The sequence below is a fragment of the Camelus dromedarius genome, chromosome 14 (genome assembly GCF_036321535.1).
Source record: "Camelus dromedarius isolate mCamDro1 chromosome 14, mCamDro1.pat, whole genome shotgun sequence".
Classification (NCBI taxonomy): domain Eukaryota; kingdom Metazoa; phylum Chordata; class Mammalia; order Artiodactyla; family Camelidae; genus Camelus; species Camelus dromedarius.
Genome location: NC_087449.1, coordinates 26,657,532 through 26,676,140, shown reverse-complemented (window position 1 = coordinate 26,676,140; position 18,609 = coordinate 26,657,532). Strand labels below are relative to the sequence as shown.

Here is an 18,609-nt window from a genome sequence, read left to right as displayed (position 1 = left end):
AGATAGATGGTGGTGATGGTTGTACAACAGTATGAATGTACTTAATACCACTGAACTGTATACTTACAAATGGTTAAGATGGTAACTTTTATGTTATGTATGTTTTATCACAGTAAAAAATTAATTGGAAAACAATTACATGCTGTACCTAAATGAAATACTACTTGACATCTTGCAGGTCTGCTTGCTCCATGGTTCCCTGTCAGCCTGCTTCTTTCCAATTTGGAGGCTATTTACAGTGTGAATTCTTAGGCTTGTATCTGTCCAAACTCTTTCTTCAGTACTGTTCCTAATATTTGGGTGCGGGTATGGGCCTGTACCACTCAGCCTGCTGTACTGAATCTTTTGGATCTGTTCTTGGTCACTACTTTTTGATTTGTAGTTTAACTTTATTATCCTTATTGCTGGCTGCTGTTTCTGATGATGTATTTGGGTAGTTTTAAACAGTTTCTTTCTTGTTTTTGTGGTCATTAACTTTTATCCCTTTTTTATTTATTCTGGGGGGAAAAATTCCTGATTTAGCTGCACTCTACCTACTTAACTTTGAGATTTCCCTTATTTAATTTAAAATGTTCCTATTGTAATAAAACCCTATTCCTCATGACTGCATCCCTCATGTATCCTAAAGGTGTATTTATTATGAGTGTTTTAAAAAATTAATTGTCTTTGGATAGACACTTTAGTGAAAAAATACTGAAGGTTCAAGCTCTGGTTCTTCAGATATGCAATCTAGGGAAGTCACTTAGCTTCTCTGAATTTGTTTTTTCATAAGCAATTAAAAATGTCTTTTTTCACTTCATGCTTTTTGAGAGAATCAAGTGAGAGATTGTAAATGGAATTGCTTTGTAGATGCTTTAACACACAGATTACAGGAATTGTTATGCTGATGATAATGGTGATAAATTGCTTTTTTTTTTGAGAAATAATAAGTGAAAAAACTCAAGGGATAACATCAAATTGTTCCTGGCTTGTTGACACTTAATGGTGACAGTGTGACCCCATGGATTTCCATGGAGGGGAATCTTAAGTGTTGAGGAACTTCCTCTCATCATAGTGGCAAGAATAAATATAAGAAACAAATGAGAAACCCAAGGTGCCTGCATTTGCAAAAAGCAAAGCCACAGTTCATTTTCAATTACATTATCTTCAGTCATATGCAATTACCAAATGCAGTTAGGCCATTCGTTATGGAGAGAAGAAAAATGCAGCATCACTTGTACTATTTTTAGTGACAGTGGAGTCACTGAATGCAAAGTACCATGTTACTTTTCTCCAATTTTTGTTTCTGTGAGTTGATTTTCACAGCTGAAAAGAAACATTGCTCTCTTCCATGCAGGTTATATTTTCCCAAGTTTCTGGGCTTGTACTGGAATGCAGTTCATCCATCTTCCATGACATTCCAACCTGACTGCTTCTCTGATAGCAGTATCTGGGGTACTCTGTAAAATATAGAAGGCAATCTTCTTGGAAAATTCAGACTAGCTTTCCACTGCATTGGTGAAAATTAAAAAAAAAAAAACAACTTTGACTAAATATCAACTTTCTGAAATACTGTGGAGGATAAAATTTTCCAGTTACACTCCTGAGACCCAAGCTATAACTCCTCTACTTAACTAACTTTAGCAGACTCCATTTTCCTCATCTATAAAATGGAAATACAATAGAACCTACCACATAGGGTTATTGTAAGTGTTCAATGTGTTAATATATCTAAATGACAAGAATATGGTACCTGATAAGCGTTCAACCTATAGTGTTGATTATGAGATAGAAATGATGGTGTTTAAACTTCATTTACCTTTCTATTAATCAATTCTACAGACATCTTGTTGAGTGATTTCTGTGTGTCAAGAATGAAGTGAGACTGTGAAAAAATTGAACTGGAAACATTTGTCCTTCTTTCTCGATATTTCAGCTCTAATCCTCAGTATTTTGAGATTCTATTTCTCTCCTGTTTAATCTCTTCACCAACACTGCACCCCAACTCTTTATTTCTTTTTGTCTTTCCTGGAGTGTTTCCAGAGACTCTGAAATGGTCTTATGACTCTTACCTGACCCCTTCCAATACACCTTCCACTCTGATGCAAAAGAGAACATTCTAAAACATGTCTCATTCTGTCACTCTCTTACTTACATGTTCCATTTCTCTGCCTTATCTAGAATAAAGCACAAACTCATAGCGTGGCATCAGTATCTACTTAAGACATAACTGCTGATTCTCCAGTCGTATTTCTGACCACATTTTCTTATATGCATCCTATCCCAGGAGCTTTATTGAAATACTTAAACCTTTAGAATATGTGTTATGTACTCTCATTTCCCAGTGTTTTATGAGGACTAGTCCTCTTGCCTAGAAAATCCTTTCTTGAGCACAGTCCATTTTAAGACTAAATTAGTATTTCTATCCTGCATGCCCTCTGCACTATGTATGTCTGCTTTGAGCGTGGGACACTTTGTATTTGGTCTGTTTATTCTTCAGCCTCCCAACCTATATTGCAAATCATTTGATGTTTCTTACTATTATGGTATCATTGTCCATTTTTCATCCTTTATGTCTGTTAATATTTACTTTATCTATTTAGATGCTCCCGTATTAGGTGCATATGTGTTAACAAGTGTTTCGTCCTCTTCTTGTACTGCTCCCTTTATCACTATACAATACCTTTCTTTGTCTTTTGTTATAGACTTTGTTTTAAAGTCTATTTTGTCTGATATGAATATTGCTACCCCACTTTCTTGTTGTTTCCATTTGCATGAAATATCTTTTTTCATCTACTCACTTTTATTCTGTTTGTTCCTTTAGCTCTGAAGTACATCTCTTGTAAGCAGCATATAGATGGGTCTTGATTTTTTTTTTTTATCCAGAAAGGTACTGAATGTCTTTTGATTGGTGCACTTAGTCCCTTCACATTTAAAATGATTTTTGTTAGATATGTATTTATTGACATTTGTTATGTGGCTTCTGATTGTTTTTGTAGTTCTTCTGTTCTTTTCTTCTTTTAGTTTCTTCCCTTGTGTTCTGATGATTTTCTTTAGTGATACGTTTGTATTTCTTTCTCTCTAGTTTTTGTGTATTGTAGGTTGTTGGTTTATGGTTACCATGAGGTTCATTATGTTGACCTACAACAATACCTACTTGTTTTAAACAGATAGTCATTTAAGTTCAAAGCACAGTCTAAAAAATCTACATCTTTTACTCTCCTCCTCCATATTTTGTGTTTTTGATGTCACATTCTACATCTTCATGTTTATCCCTGCACTGATTATTATAGTTTCAGTTGATTTTTATAATTTTGTGTTTTTCATACTAGCTTATTTAAGTGCTTGATCCTCACTTTTTACTATTTTACTTTTACTAGTGGGATTTTCCCATTCCGCTATATATTTACTTTTTGTTATAGTCTCCTTTTCCACTTGCAGAAGACCCTTTAACATTTAGGGTTTATTTAGTATTGATAAATTCTTTTAGTTTTTGCTTGTCTGAGCTGTTCTTTTTTTAGGGGGGTAATTAGGTTTACTTATCTATTTTCAGAGGGGGTACACTGGGGATTGAACCCAGGACCTTGTGTATGCTAAGCATGCACTCTACCACTTGAGTGATACCCTCCCCCCTGAGATGTTCTTTCTCTCTCCTTCATTCTAAGTGATAATCTTGCTGGGTAGAGTATCTTAGCTTGCAGGTTTTTTCCCTTTCAGCACTTTAAATATATCATGCCACTCCCTTCTGTGGATTACAAGATTTCTGCAAGAAAATCAGCTGATAGCTTTATGGGAGTTCCCTTGTATGTGACTTTGTTTTTCTCTTGCTGCCTTTAGAATTCTCTTTATTTTAACTTTTGCCATTTTAATTATGATATGTCTTGGTATGGGTCTGTTTGGGTTTATATTTCTTGGGAAATATTCTTTCTGTACCTGGGTATCTGTTACCTTCTTCAGGTTTGAGTAGTTTTCAGCCATAATTTTATCAAATACATCTTTGAGCCCCTTCTCTCTCTCATCCCCTTCTGTAAACACTGCAATTCAAATGCTGGTATGCTTAATGTTGTCTCAGATGTCTCTTAAATTGTTCTTCTTTTTTTAAAATTTGTCTTTATGTTTGCTGTTATGATTAAGTGATTTTCATTATTCCATCTTCCAGATCACTTATACATTCTTCTGTATCACCTAGTCTGCTGTTAATTCCTTCTAGTGTATTTTTCCTTTCATTTATTGTATTCCTCAGTTCTGACCTGTTCTTTTTATATTTTTAGTCTCTTGTTACTATTCTCATTGTTTTCATCTATTCATTCAGTTACCATTCTTATTACTAATGTTTTGAACTATTTGATAAATTGTTCATTTCTGCTTTATTATTTTTTTCAGGGGTTTTCTTTTTCTTTCAGTTGAAACAAATGCCTGTCTTCTCATTTTGCTTAACTTTCTGTGTCTCTATGAAATCAGGTGAAACAGTTACTAACTGCAGTCTTGCAGGGGTGTCCTTATTTGGGAGCATCTCTTTGCAGCCTGCCTGTGCCCAGTGGCTTTGGTGGAAGAGCTGGATTTGATATGAACAAAGACACATTTTTCTTCAGGGTGTGCAGGCAGCTGTTACCTTGGTAGGATGTGGGGCTGGAGATGGAAGGACTAGGGCCAGATCTAGGAATTTCTCTTTGACTCAGAGATCATTACCACATTATCAGGGTTGGGGTCAGGTCCCAAGTTGCTGGAGCAGAAGTGCTAAGGGTGGTGTCCATGCTGGCTTCATTCCCTTTAAATGTGTGCTGTCCCCTATCCCAGCACCAGCATTCTTGCCCTAGAGCAGTGCTGGAGCCGGAAGGGCTGATGCAGGTACTCGGCATGGGTGTGGGCACAGGCTAGGGCTACACTTAGTGACCAGACTACCTCTGGTGCACTGTCTGAGTAAGCACCAATAGCAGTTGCCCCTGTCCTAATTGGATGTCTGGTTCTGAGCTGCCTTTTTTCCCTCCCAGCTGAGCTTTTCCTTCATTTGTTGCTGCCCTCACTCTGGTGAGCAGTTATGTCGCAGAACAGGCAGGGATGGTCCTGGCATTCCACATAGGGCTGGGCATGGACTGTGGTGGTCCAGTCACAGAGATCTGGATTGCTTCTGATGCACTGCCTGTGTAAGCACCAGGAACGGCTGCCCTTTCCCTGCTTAGAGGTTGCTCTGAGCAATCTGTGTGCCTCACAGCCAAGCTTTCTCTCCCCTTGGGCACTGCAGCCCTTGCCCCAGTGTGGAGCTACATCATGAAGCAAGTAGGGTGTGAGCAGTCACTCGACTCAGGCTGGGGCACACGCCAGGCAGTCACAGGAAACTGGCCAGCATCCTGTGCTGTTTCAGCCCACCCTCTCTACCCTGTTGCGGAAGTAAGCAAGCATATGTGTGCTCCTAATGAGTGGATTCCAGGCTTCCTAAAGCCCTCATGTTAATCCCACTGGCCCTCCAACTAAACAGGGAGACTCTTCTTGGTCAGAATCCAGGGCTGGGGCACCCGATATGTGGTTCAAACTGCTCACTCCCCAGGGAGGCTCTCTGCTCATGTAATCCCCCTCCTCTTCTGAGTCCCTTCCCAGGGGCACCAGTCCCGACCTGATCATTTCTTCCCGCTTCCTACCCGATTCTCTGTGGATTGTTTGTATAGGAGTCTTTCTGCCAGTCTCCAGTTAGTTTTCAGTGAGAATTGTTCCACATGTAGATGTATTTTGTATGTGTTTGTTGGGGGAGGTTATTTCCATGTCTTCCTACTCTGCCATCTTGCTCTCTTCCTCTAAACTTATGTAATGTTACATGTCAATAGATCGCCATAAAGCTGAGTATGTGGGAAGAAAAGCTAGCCTAAGCAACTGCAAATCTGGCATTAAACTAGAAAGTCTCTGACTTGGTACCACAGTATCTGACATTTCTCTTAACCTGGATTTGACTTTGTTTAGAACCTGTCTTGTTTTTCTCATCTTCCCTGGCTGGATTGGGTATCAAATTACTTGGATTGAAATAGGATAATAAACCTATTACTACTCAAAAAGAAACTGCATTTAAGATCATAATTTATACAATTCTGTTGGACAAGTATTACAATGACAAAAATATGAAATACAAATGTGAAGTTTCTATTATTAACAGTAATAGACAGCTACTCTAATATCATGAAAATATTACTAGATGACAGATTTATGTATAATAGAGAAAAAATATATATAAATATAAATATATGTGTATATATTTAATCATATATATATAATTGAAATTATTTTCTTGGCAGATAAGTAGTAAGCTTAAAATAAAATCATAATTCATTAGGTAATTTTGGTAAGATTCTCTGCCCACTGCCAAGTTGTTCATAAATCCTACTGAAATCAATTACTTAATACACTACCTTATATCAACTACACAATTTCTATTCTTTTCTGAATGTTTAATATCTTTTTCTAAATATAATATTTCAAAAACAGAAAAGTTCAAGTTCTCATCAAGTCAAATGTGGCTCACCACATATATACCCAATAATTCCCTAAATTTGTGTTTGGGCTCAACATGTTACAAAGTACTTTAACGTTAAATTTCATTTGATACTTTCAAGGGTAGGTACCCTGTGTCATCAATTTGGGAAGTCATAATGGCTAGAATAAACTTATTGGCTGAAATGTTTGTTAAACTGGTTTTCAATAATCTATTTATTCTCCTGTATTAAAGGATATTTTTCCATTAGTTATTCTAAATTTTTCCTAATTGTCTCTGAGCTTTTGTATATGCTAGGTACTATCCTGATAAAAGAATATGGATTTAACAAGTAGTTGGTTGATTAATGTCTGTTTCTTTTGCTTGTGTATTTTCTCCTTTGACAAAGCCTCTGAATTATAATCTATATATATTAATCTTGCTAAGGCTCATTTCCCTCACTTTTAAAATGAGTAAATAGTATATAACAACAGTATTCATTTTAAGGTTTAAAGAGTTAAGTCCTATGAAACTCTGAGCACAGTGCTAAGTAAAACTGAGCAAAAGAAAAAAAGAAATGATAATTATTTTTCTCTTTCAGCAAATAGATTGATTCCAATCACTTCAATTATTTTGCTGTGTTTGGGGAAAATTATATAAAGGAAAAGAAGTATATATTTACATCTCAAAGTTAATGTGAGTGGATTCTAGGTGACAGTCAAGTGACTTCTCTACACAGCTTTTTAACTTTGTCTTCAAAAGGGCTACCTAGTGGTTTGGCAATTCCATTAACAAAAGGCAAAATTAGGTGTGGAAAGATCCAAAGGCCAGTAGGTAGGCTGCAGAGTGGCTCTCAGGAGCAGAGATGAGGTAACACTGCCATGTTTGTTTGTGAACATTTTGTTAACCACAGTCTTTGTGGTTATTTATACAGTGTGTTTACTGAGAGTCATAAGTGATGAAAAATGTGGAATTTGGGCTCAGAGTAACTTGGGTATAAATCCAAGTTTCTCACCGCATTATCTGTTTTATGTCAGGCAAGATACTTACTGCTTTTGGTCAGTCTCCTCATCTGCAAAATGAAGATAATAACACAGTTGAATTTCACAAAGTTGCATTACATAAAATCACACTAAAATATACATCATCTCTTGCACATAGTGGCTATTCCCCTGATAGAAGTCCCTTTCCTTTCTCAGACTCATCCTCATGATCCCCTCCCTCCCATCCTTCCACATCTATCAAATTGCCTTTAGCACCCAATAATCTGGTTCATAGTATCTCAGCCTTATTACCTGGTCCCAATACTGCTACTGAATATCTGTGTATTATAAAGAGGAAAGTAAACCACATACACACAATGAAACTGGCAAAGATGGGGAGCTTTGTAGTCAGATACATTTGTGTTCAAATCCTGGCACCATTACTACCAGCTGTAGATTTCTAAGAAAACTATTTCACGTGCGTAAATCTCAGTTTCATTATTTTTAAAGTGATTTATATGAACCTACTTTGTGTTGGTAAAATTGGGTATAGTGCATGTAAAGAAGCTGGAATAAAGCAGATTTATATATATAGGTATTAAAATAGTACATGCTTCAGTGGCAAAATAGATCCAAAGTACAGCTCAGGAGTGGAGGGCAGCTTGGATGGATTGGTGAAGGGATTCATAGCAAAATGGAGTTTTGACTTAAAGCATTGTGTGTCAATGGATCAAGTCAGTCAGCTAACATGTGGGATAGCCCGGAGCTTGGATGGTGCCTTAAAACAGCTATGAAAGTGCATTCTTTTTTCTTAACATCAACTGGAATTGTTTAGCCAGATGAAGTGTTTACATTAACCAAAACGCAACTCTGCCTGCATAGCTACTATTAATTGGATTAGATGCAATCTGGCCATCGAGTCTTGATTTACTATGCATGTAAGTCAGATGGCTTAGCAGCACAGACAGGCAGATGTTGTGGGAAAAATGGGTAGACTTTGACCAATAAATACTTGATCCCCTAAATGTGATTGTCTTGTTTGTAGACCATTCATTCATTCATACATTAGACACATATTTCTAGTCCCTGCCCTGAAAGATCCCAAAACCATGTCAGGCTGTCAGACTTACAGACAGACAATCATAGTACAGAGAGGTGAGTGCAATGTTTGAGACATGTCCTGGCGTTCTGGAAGTACAGTGAAATTCCTGATTCATCCTTGGAGGGCTGGAGAAGATCTCAGAACCAAATCTTGAGTATTAAAAGAGAGTTAAGAGTTACGAAAGCCAAACAGAGAGAGAAGGCATTCTAGGCAGAGGGGATACCATGAGCAAAATCCCAGTGGCATGTAATGTGTGTGCATGGGAAATGTTGCTGTGAGAACATGAATGCATAGAGTAAAGAGTGATAGGTATAGAAGTAGGTAAGTTAGATAATCTTGGAGGGTTTTGTAGACTGGGTAAAGGATCCTAGAAATTATAATCTAGGAATACTCAGATTTTCAAGCTGGTTTTGCATTAGAGCATGTTGATGATATATGAGAAATGCATTTGAGGAAGAATGAAACAGTGGATGTTATACTGGTACCACTGAGAGATGATAAGAGAGGAAATATAAGTAGGAATGCATAGAAAGATTCTGATTCAAAAGAGATTTAGGCAAGGAAATCTGGAGGGATTTAGTGATTTATTATGTAATAGGATTGAGAATAAGACAGAAGTATGCATGACTCTGTTTCTAGATTTAGTGACCAATCACTTGTGTAATTGCTTATTCTATGTCAGTTCATTCTACTACATCATAAACTTCATGACAGCAAGAACTAGATCTGTTCATCTCTTGACATATTTACAGCATTTCGCATAGTAGTTCCTAGCACATATGGATGCTCAATAAATGTTTGTTGAATCAGCGTATAATAGAAAATGCAGGATGATTAAGTGGTTTAAAAAGGGGAAGGTGATGAACGCCACATTAGATATGTTGGTTGGGAAATTTCTATGAAACATGCAGATGGAGGTAAGTAGCAGGTGTATATGTGTAGTCAGGGAGGACTGGGTCAGAAATCACTGAAATTCTCGGTCTGATGATTAGTTGCCTTTTACATCAGTAGATCTCTTCTTCACTGGTAATCAGTTGAAAGCATTTCCTGGTTGGTCAATTGATCTTTTTTTTTCACTCGATTCATTAATGAACAGAAACGTTTCTTTAGTGCTTGGGCTAAATGAGATTTTCAACTATACTGAATTAGATTCCTGCTCTATTAAAAAAAGAAAAACACTATACAATCTGGGGAATAAGTCTGAATTCCAGAGGTTTGGTCATGAATTTTAATTTACCTCAGTAATGCTTGCTCTATGTTAATCCTGAAAGGAAAAAAATAAACATATCCTCCCAGAAAGGTAGGGAATAAAATGTTGAAAAGCAAAATAACTGAATTGGAAACTGACCAAGATTGATGATTTCACGGCAAATGTTAATTTGAGGTGTACCCAGGAAAATTTGGAAGTAGCGGTATTTGAAGCCACAGCAGCCTGATAAATAATACCTGATCACAGTGCCAAATCCCAGCATTAGGACAGCAAGGCTACAGAATCAGATACGACCTAAATCTGAGGTCATCATCAAAGAAGTTTCACCTGCAGTGCTAGCCCCACCCTACAGGGAAGGGCTGTAGTTGATTAGTGATGTCTTCCATGGGCATAGGATAGGGGTCATGCAGTCGCCTGCACTAATATAGACAAAAGCCAAGTGAATATAGATAGGAGAAAATGTATCAGTGAAGCTCAGGAAGGGCCTTAAAAGGCATTTGATGGTGGGATTCACACCACAATATGCATGCCAGGTAGACATCCCCTGGAGCCCTCTAAAAATGAAGGCACAACTCATAAAATGCTGGTTTTATCTTTGAAAAGCTTGACCATTAGAAAGTTCTTCTGTAATCTGAGGGAAAGCAGGCTTATTTTAACCTCTGTCTGTTGCCTCAAGTTCTACTTTTGATGATACAGAGTAAGCTTAATCTGTAAGATAAACTAATAGCTCAAAGAAGAAGTCCAGAGGTAACTGAATTTTCCAAATTTTCTCTTTAAAAAATAGCATATTTTTGGTTAAATATTTTCTATGTTGACTAAGTAATCAGAAGCTGTAGAGTCTTATCTCCTGCTTCCTAGTTGGTCAATGTCTATAATTTCTGGAGAAAATAGTTTCCTGTTTTCAGACGCCTCTTTTTAAAGCAATCCTTTAGTTGTTCATATAAGGTTTTTTTTTTTAAACCATCTTAACCATTTTTTAAAATGTTTTATTGATGTATAGTCAGTTTACAATGTTGTGTTAATTTCTGGTGTACAGCATAGTGATTCAGTTTTTTATATATATATATTCCTTTTCATATTCTTTTTAATTATGGGCTATTACATTTAAGGGGTTTTAACCAATCCACATTTATGGAGACCTACTATGTGCTCAGTATTGGACTTGGCTTTTAAAGAAATGTCTCATTGTCCCTGCCTTCATGAAGCTTTTCATATACTATGCAATGGCACTACCTGCTCTTCTTTTGTCTGGTGCTCTTCTAACCAATAGCCTTTACAGATAGAAGGTTCCCAAATTATAAGACCTAAGGGAGTTGTCTTCAGAAAAGACCCTAAAAAATTGTCTTATTCCCACTGAAAGTCAATAAGTTAATCCAGGTGTATCTCTGGGTTCTCTTCTCCTACTCATTTTCCTTTGATCCCAAAGAGGAATTCATTATGCTCTTGATGTCACAATGACTGGCACTCTTGATGAGGTCAAAACCGTAGGCACTTCCTTATTAAAAGGGAGGCACATTTTTATATCACGTATTTTGACTTTCTCTGGATCATGCCTGATTGGCCCAGGGGAATACATCATGAAAAACAGACAGGAAAAGAACTGAGTCATAGTAGTGGCAGAGAGCCTCAATGTAAGAGTGAATTGATGCCTGCTTTTAAAGGGAGAACTACTGAAGTGGCCCTTTAAGCTACTAGAGGTGTCATCTGACTACTGGAATTATTATTCTGTCTTAAAGATACCTTCTTCTTTATGATGCTCAGACATATGATTGATACTCCTATTACCTATGTTCCATTTGTATACTTACAGGATGCATCTACATTCATACCAACTTTTGAGACAAATGAGTCTATTTCTTATTTGGCCACAAAAATGTATCTAAGGCACATTTACCCCCAGATTATCTTAGGCATATTTAGTCCAAGCATGATGGGGAGTAACTCATCATGCAGCATCTTGAGAAATTCCAGTAAGAGAAGATTCCCACACACAGCACTGTACCCTAAGGAATGACAGTGACAGATGACTGTGGCCAAAGAACAATAAAAACTGTGATCCATCTCACATAGAGAACATCTGAAGGCTCTTGACATGATAAGCTTCAGGAAATAAAAGGCTTAGGAGCCAATGCAGCTAACTTCAAATATGTAAATATAATACAACATTGTAAATCAACTGTACTTCAATTTTTTAAAAAGTAGATATAAAAACGGAGCCTCAGATTTGTTCTATATGTGTAAAAAGAGAAGAAATAAGGTTATTGCATGGAAGCACATGAAGATGGATTTTATTTAAATGTAAGTATTGTGACATTTCAACCTATTTCAACATTATGACCTACCCACTGCTCCCCAGCAGCAGGCCCTCCCAAAAAAGAATGGACGAGCTGCTTGAGTTAGTAAATTCTCCGTCACTAGAAGAGTTTTAAAGAGGTTGAGTGTCCCTTTCTTTTTCATCCTGGAGAGGTTGTTTCTGCATGTTTGAGAATTTGAAGGAGGTAAGTGACAAGGTTGTTTCAAGTCCATGTCTCCGTATCAAATGGTTTCTAGTTTTTAAAACAAAGAATTGACCTCAGGAACAGATTTTCAATTTTAAAGTTATTGGGTAAAATAAAAGCAGTAATTCTACCAGAAAAGTTGGACACCAACAGTAATCCATAGACAAGAAAACCAAGTACCATCTAAAGAAAATGTCCCCCTGGGGTAAGGTCGTTTGTCTCTATGATTTACACAGCTGTTTTTTAATTCTTAACAGATACTGTAAGATTAAAAAGAATCTACATTAGGTCAAGAAAGTGTCAGAAAAAGCTTCTTTTAGATTGTCACTATGTTGGAGATGGAAAAGAATATTGAGTTTAATCTATACACTTTGGGGTGCTTTGTAATTCAAAATAATATTAAAAAACAGTATGTTTGATAGAGCACTTTAGACCTTCCTAGATTAAAAATAATCTGTCAGCCGTACCTTTATGAAACAAGCATTAGATTAGAAAGGACAACTTCAGTTGTAGAAGTTGTGGTTGATTTCAGTGTAATCACTCAGCCCCTGAATAAAAAGTTAACCATGTCTATTAAGGAAATGGTTATTGAAAATATAGAAAAATAACAAAGAAGAAATAATTTGGGAATTTGTATTTGAGTAGAAAGTAGCAATGAATACAAAAAAGAGACAAGGAGTACCCAAGTCATAAAGATTCTTATAGGCTACTTAAAAATGTTTGGAACTTACCCTGTGGTTCTCAACCCCTCCATCTCCCAGGGAATAAAATAAGTCTGTTTTTGGTTGGCAAGATAGCTATTTAGCTCTGCCTCTTTCTATGGCATGTGGCTGCCACTGAAGGGTCTAGGCAGTAGAGAAAACACCAATATTTGTGCACCATAAGTAAATTCTCAAGGTTCACCAGGCTTCATTGCCCTTCTTCTTCATCTCCCCTTCCTTCTTCCTCAGTCAATCCACTTTGAGACATAGGATAACGTAAATGTTGCAGTGGTGGTCTTTAGGAATATGCATACACATTGTGGCTTTTTCTCTTTTTTGCTCCATGTGTATTTGGAGCCAGTCACGTGACTTTCTTTGACCAACGAATTTGAATACACGTTATGTGCGCATTGCTTTGGGGCCAGCATTTTATTTGCTAATGCTAAACCTTCTAGAACACTTTTCTTTCTGCCACATCAAGTTGCCCATTCGCCTGAGTAGTGAATAAGTACAGTGGGGACACAGAGGGAGCTCTCTAGCTGACCCGCATTGCACAGGCAGTATTGAATGATGGGGGCAGCGGGGAATCTGCAAAACTTTGTTGTACCCAGCTGAGAGTTTGGTGTTTTCTTGGTACAGAAGCATAACACAAAAATCCTGGCTGATACCATTGTAGATATTGAACTTGGTTTCCTTAGGGAGCGTTGCCATATGTGAAAATATTTAGGAAAGGTAGTTGGGGGAAGAGTCTCCCTCTAACACTCACCCAGAAAATTGAGGATTATGGACTCAGAAGGAGATTGGGTAGAAGGCCTGTGACCTGTAGCTGCATTAGCCTCAGATGAAAATAGGGTGGAGAGAAAAGCAACTGAACCTCAAAGAAATATAAAGATTAAAAAAAAAAACAACCTTCAGCAAGTTGTGGCACTAGCCTTATTCTACTGGACTAGAAAAAAATATTTGGGTGATTGACGTGGGAAATTTGCTGTCATTATAGCTGTTGACATCCTGCCTCAGTTTCTTTTAGCTTTAGTATCCAGAAACAATCCTGTCCCCTTAGTTGTTGGTAGAAAATTATTCTTATAATAAAAATCCAGACTGTTCCATGTAAGTGCAGGAGTGGAGAAGCAAGCTTCTGGTGTCCAATTCCCACCGTCAAAGCTAGAGAGCTAACTTTGAGAGGAGAAAAATATTGTATTAAAATTAGTTAGGAGTACTTTACGTATAAAGCAACTGATTTTCAACCAAGAGGAAGAAAGTCTGGATTTATGGTTAAAGTTATTTCTGAGTCCTATGTTGAGTAGATAGAGCTCCCATGGATATCAAGAGGACTTAACAAGTCACTTGGACAGAGCACTGACCTTCAAGCATGGGCATATTAATTTCAATAATCACCCAACACCTTAAAAAATGAATTAGAAAGGCAAGGCAGAAACAGTTTAGCCTAGTGGAAAGAGCACTAAAGAAGGACTCAGAAAGGCTGTGTTTGTCCTAGATCTGCCACAGATTAGCAATGTGACCTTGGACACGTCACGAGCCTTCATCAATACTCAAGTTTCCCCAGTTGTGAAATGAGTGGGTTAGCACCAGATGATCTCTGAAATCCTCATAGCTTCTGTGTGCTGTGACTCTCTAACCCTTTGATTTGGTGTTTATTCCCTAGTCTGACATCAGCTAGCTCAAAAAAGTCATTTAGTATTTCTGGACTTCATTTGCGTTGTGAGAATAATAGCTTATCTGCCCTAAGGAAAGGGCTGGAACCCATTAACTCTCAAAGTCCCTTCCAGCCCTAACATATTTTTCTATGAAATAAATATTTCAGGAGCACGTTATTATGTCTATTAATGTTTCTACCAGTGGTGTTGATAGGAGCCATGTGAACTGTGGCAGAGTGAAAGGGCTGGGAAGTAGGAGGGAGAAGAGGCAAGAAAGAAGAGTAAAGGATGGATAAGTAAAGATGAGATGATGGAGTGATGAAAGTAGTGAGTATGAGAGAGGAGAAAACCCAGCACTGACTTTTGCTTTGTCTGTCATTTAAGATGCTTTCCGTTACAAAGCAAAACAAAACAAGAGTAAAAAATATAGACGACCAAAATCAAACTGGTTACAAATGGAGACTGTGCTGCCTTGTGAATCTTACAAGCTGAGGAATATGGCAGTTTCAGACATAGTTTGAACCAGAGGCTCATGACTCCAATCTTTTCTCCCAAATGCCCTTGGCTTTGCCTTCCTCAAAGGGTAGGATTCATTACTACACTGGGTTCCCTCATGGAGGTAAAAATGGCTATAGCAGTTTCAGGCTTCCTGTTATATCCATTATGCCAGCGACAAAAAGACCGCTTTTATTTCTGCATTTCAAAGGAAAGGTGATCTGTTTTACTCACAACTGAATTCTCCATGCCTAGAAGGTTGATATGCACAAAGGAAGCCCTGAATGAATATGAATTAAATGAATGAATAGTGCTTAGCTCTTAAGGCTTTTATAAGACTTAAAGTAGATAATGCATATGAAGCACAGTGTCTGGCGTATAATAAGCTCCCAAGAAATGGTAGCCGGTTGCAGCAGCAGTGGTTATATAACAGGAATAATATTAGTGGAACAAGGGGCAGTATTAGAAGGATTTATTATATTCTAAAAGAAGGTTAAAAATATAGAAAAGATACAAAGTTCCAAAAATACAAGGAAAATTTTTATTATAGACATGAAGATGTTATCAGTCTTTTCTTTAAAAGTCTATATTTTCATGAGTTTAACAGTAATTCATACGTGTTGGAAAGATATAGCGGTTTCTAGAAATGACTAGCATTAAGGAAAAGCAGTTTGGGCTCAGACACAGAGTACTAGGTGAGTTAGCTTGGAGTTAATACAGCAGAAAAAAGTTAACAGCTGACATTTACTGAGTATTAACAATATGTCAGGACAAATGTGACAATGAATATATGTTCATGTATAAATGAAAAATAGTGCTCTATACTGGAATTTGACACAACATTGTAAAATGACTATAACTCAATAAAAAAAAGTTTTAAAAACTGTAAAAAAAAAAAAAAACCAATATGTCAGGCACTTAAGACCTTAATATAATATATAAGACCTTAAATATAATCACTTAATCCACAAACAAGCTTAGGAGGTAGTAATATTACTTTTCCCATTATCTAGATGAGGAAACTGAGATGCAGAACGATTATGTAACTTGGTCCCAGCTTACACAGCAAGAATCGGGCAAAGCCCAGGCCCAAACTCAGGCTATTTCCAGATCTTACTCTTAATCACTAACATCAACTTTCTCTCTATTATATGGGCCTTTCATGAGGACCTGTGACATTCTAAAGGACTTAATTTTTTTCTCTGAAAACAATAGGTGGCCCTCGGAAGTTCTAGAAAGGAGAAAAAGCATCACATTTTTATTGAAGTAAATAAATCTTTAATATTCATTAACATTATCTTTGTAAAGAAAAAAATAGTTCTTTTTTCTTACAGAAGGCATATAGATAAGAACATGAACTCAGTAATTGAATTCAGCGATTAACAGCTGACAATAGCACAAAAGTTACACTATTTCACAAAACACAGCAAACATAGTTAAGTCCCAGTTGAGAGTATATATAGCCTTACATTCTCACGAGTTTCTCAGCAAATATATATTTGGAGGCTATCATGTCTTTTATGTTTAAGCTTAACCTGTTTTAGAAATTCTGTAGTACAGTACAGGGTCTGTAGCTTTCAGGGGTGCAAAATTTTGGGTTCTTTACTCCTTGGTCTACAGAGTGCCTTCTCCCCATCCTCCCTCTGTGGCATCTATTGGTACAGACAATTTGGAGGGGAGATGATGAACTAGATTAATTAGGTTTACTTACCCTCAATTCCATAGCTCATGGTGGTGTGGAAAGAACATGGACTAGGGAGTTGGCTAGACCTCAGTTTAAATCTCAGCTCTACCACTTTTTCACTGAGTGAGTACCTGGTCAATGCAATAGTTTCTGGGAGGCAATCTTACCATTTTCCCCTTTCATCCCTCCAGTCCTTACGTCAGAATAGAATTCATCAAGTGGGAACTCAGCAAACCATATGACCTTGAACTGAAAGAAAAATAGAATTTTTTTTTTTTAACCCTGGCCAAGGCCAGCCATGAACAGAAAGGCTATCACTTCCACCCACAACACAGGGGGGTGTATTGGCTTTTGAAGGAATGTGTGGCTTCTTTGGAGCAGTGGTCTCACCTGGTGCATTTGGTCTAAGGCCCTGCATGGAGGCAGTGATGTGTAAAGGTCTGTATCAACACGGGCAGTTTCCTCTAATGCAGCATGTTGCTGCCTGCCAAGTGGCACAGGCCAAGGGCACGTTACAGATGGACAAAATGATTTTGGAAAAAGCAGGCAGCTCTCCCTCAACTCAAGCTTATTTCAAAATCTTCAAGCCGAAGTTTAACAGCAAAGATTCTGAACAAGTCTAGTTGGATTAGAATGATTTAGGTTTCTCTGATGATCTGGCCTGGTCTATAGGAATGAGTTTGGAAAACAGTATCAGAAGATACCAGTGAGCTAACTTTCTCATTGCAGTAACAGTTGTCCCCAAGCTCAGCACCATTATTTCAAGCACCTAACACAATGTCTTGCATGTGATACATACTCAATACTTACCAATGATTGAATGAATGAATGAATATTCTTGGTTGTCTGGTTTACGTAAGTCAGATACTTTGGGATAAAAAAGAGCTTGATGTGAAAAAAGTTACGTGGCTTTGTACATTTGATTTAACTCTTACCTCATTCCCTCATTCCATATTCCATAGCAAATGGATCACTAATCCCTAACATTCTTTTTTCTGAAATATTCACATTTCCCCCTGAATTCTGGGCCTTGCCATCTCTTGCCTGACTTGTTCTGCTTTACTCACATCTCTTTCTCTGTACCCGCCCTCCACGGCACCACCAGGTGATCTGATCATGTCTTTTCCTCCACTTCAAACCTTTCAGTGATTCCCAAAAGGCAAGTTAGACTCTCTTGGTGCATTTAAATGCAAACGGGCCCATCTTTCAGAAAATGATGCTTTTTCTAAGAGGCCTTGGTGGGCCAGGGCCACCCCACCTAATCAGCTGACTCTGCTCACTGGTATAGGGAAAGGAGCACCCACCCCCCCAAACACTCCCCTTTTCTCACCATTATGCCAGCTATGGGCAAGGACTCTCTCTCAACATAGGTTATAGTTCTATCACCTAAAAGAAAAAGCCAAATGTCGTTTCCAGCTTCCCTTGGAAGCTTTGCATGAGAAACAGAGCAGAGTGACTGATTTCAACTTTACATTTTGCTCCCAGCAAGACGGTACGCTCTGAGTTTTAAGCACTGAGGGCCCAGCGAGCCCCCAAATGCATTTTCCCAGGCACATTTCCTCCTCAATTTTTCTAACCTCTTACCATCATGGGGGAAATTTAATCCATATGTTTCTGGGTCATTTACACTTAACTCATCAAAATGTTGTGCTGTAAGAGCGACTTGATGTCAAGGAAGCCTTGTGGGCCTCATTTATACACGTCTTCTCTTTGAACCAGGAAGTTAAGGTTTGCCAGAAAAAGCAGAAATCAACATTTTAAAGGCTCCCTCTTTTCCTAAAGTGAAACTTTAGAACGTCTTACAGTGTGAGAACTTCTAAACCCAGAACGCCGGGGTTTTATTGC

At 37.7% G+C, this 18,609-nt stretch overlaps 1 long non-coding RNA gene across 3 annotated transcripts in view; it reads right to left on the bottom strand.

Moving 5' to 3' along the window:
* Positions 1-939: 939 nt before the first annotated feature.
* The window catches only part of LOC116156891 (uncharacterized), a 290,484-nt gene continuing 272,814 nt past the window's right edge, over positions 940-18,609 (bottom strand). For all 3 annotated transcript variants that reach the window (XR_010383809.1, XR_010383808.1, XR_010383810.1), the window contains 3 exons: positions 16,932-17,013; positions 7,487-7,508; positions 940-1,439 (listed from right to left, as the gene is read on the bottom strand). This is a non-coding gene — a long non-coding RNA (uncharacterized LOC116156891). The remainder of the gene's footprint in view (positions 1,440-7,486; positions 7,509-16,931; positions 17,014-18,609) is intronic.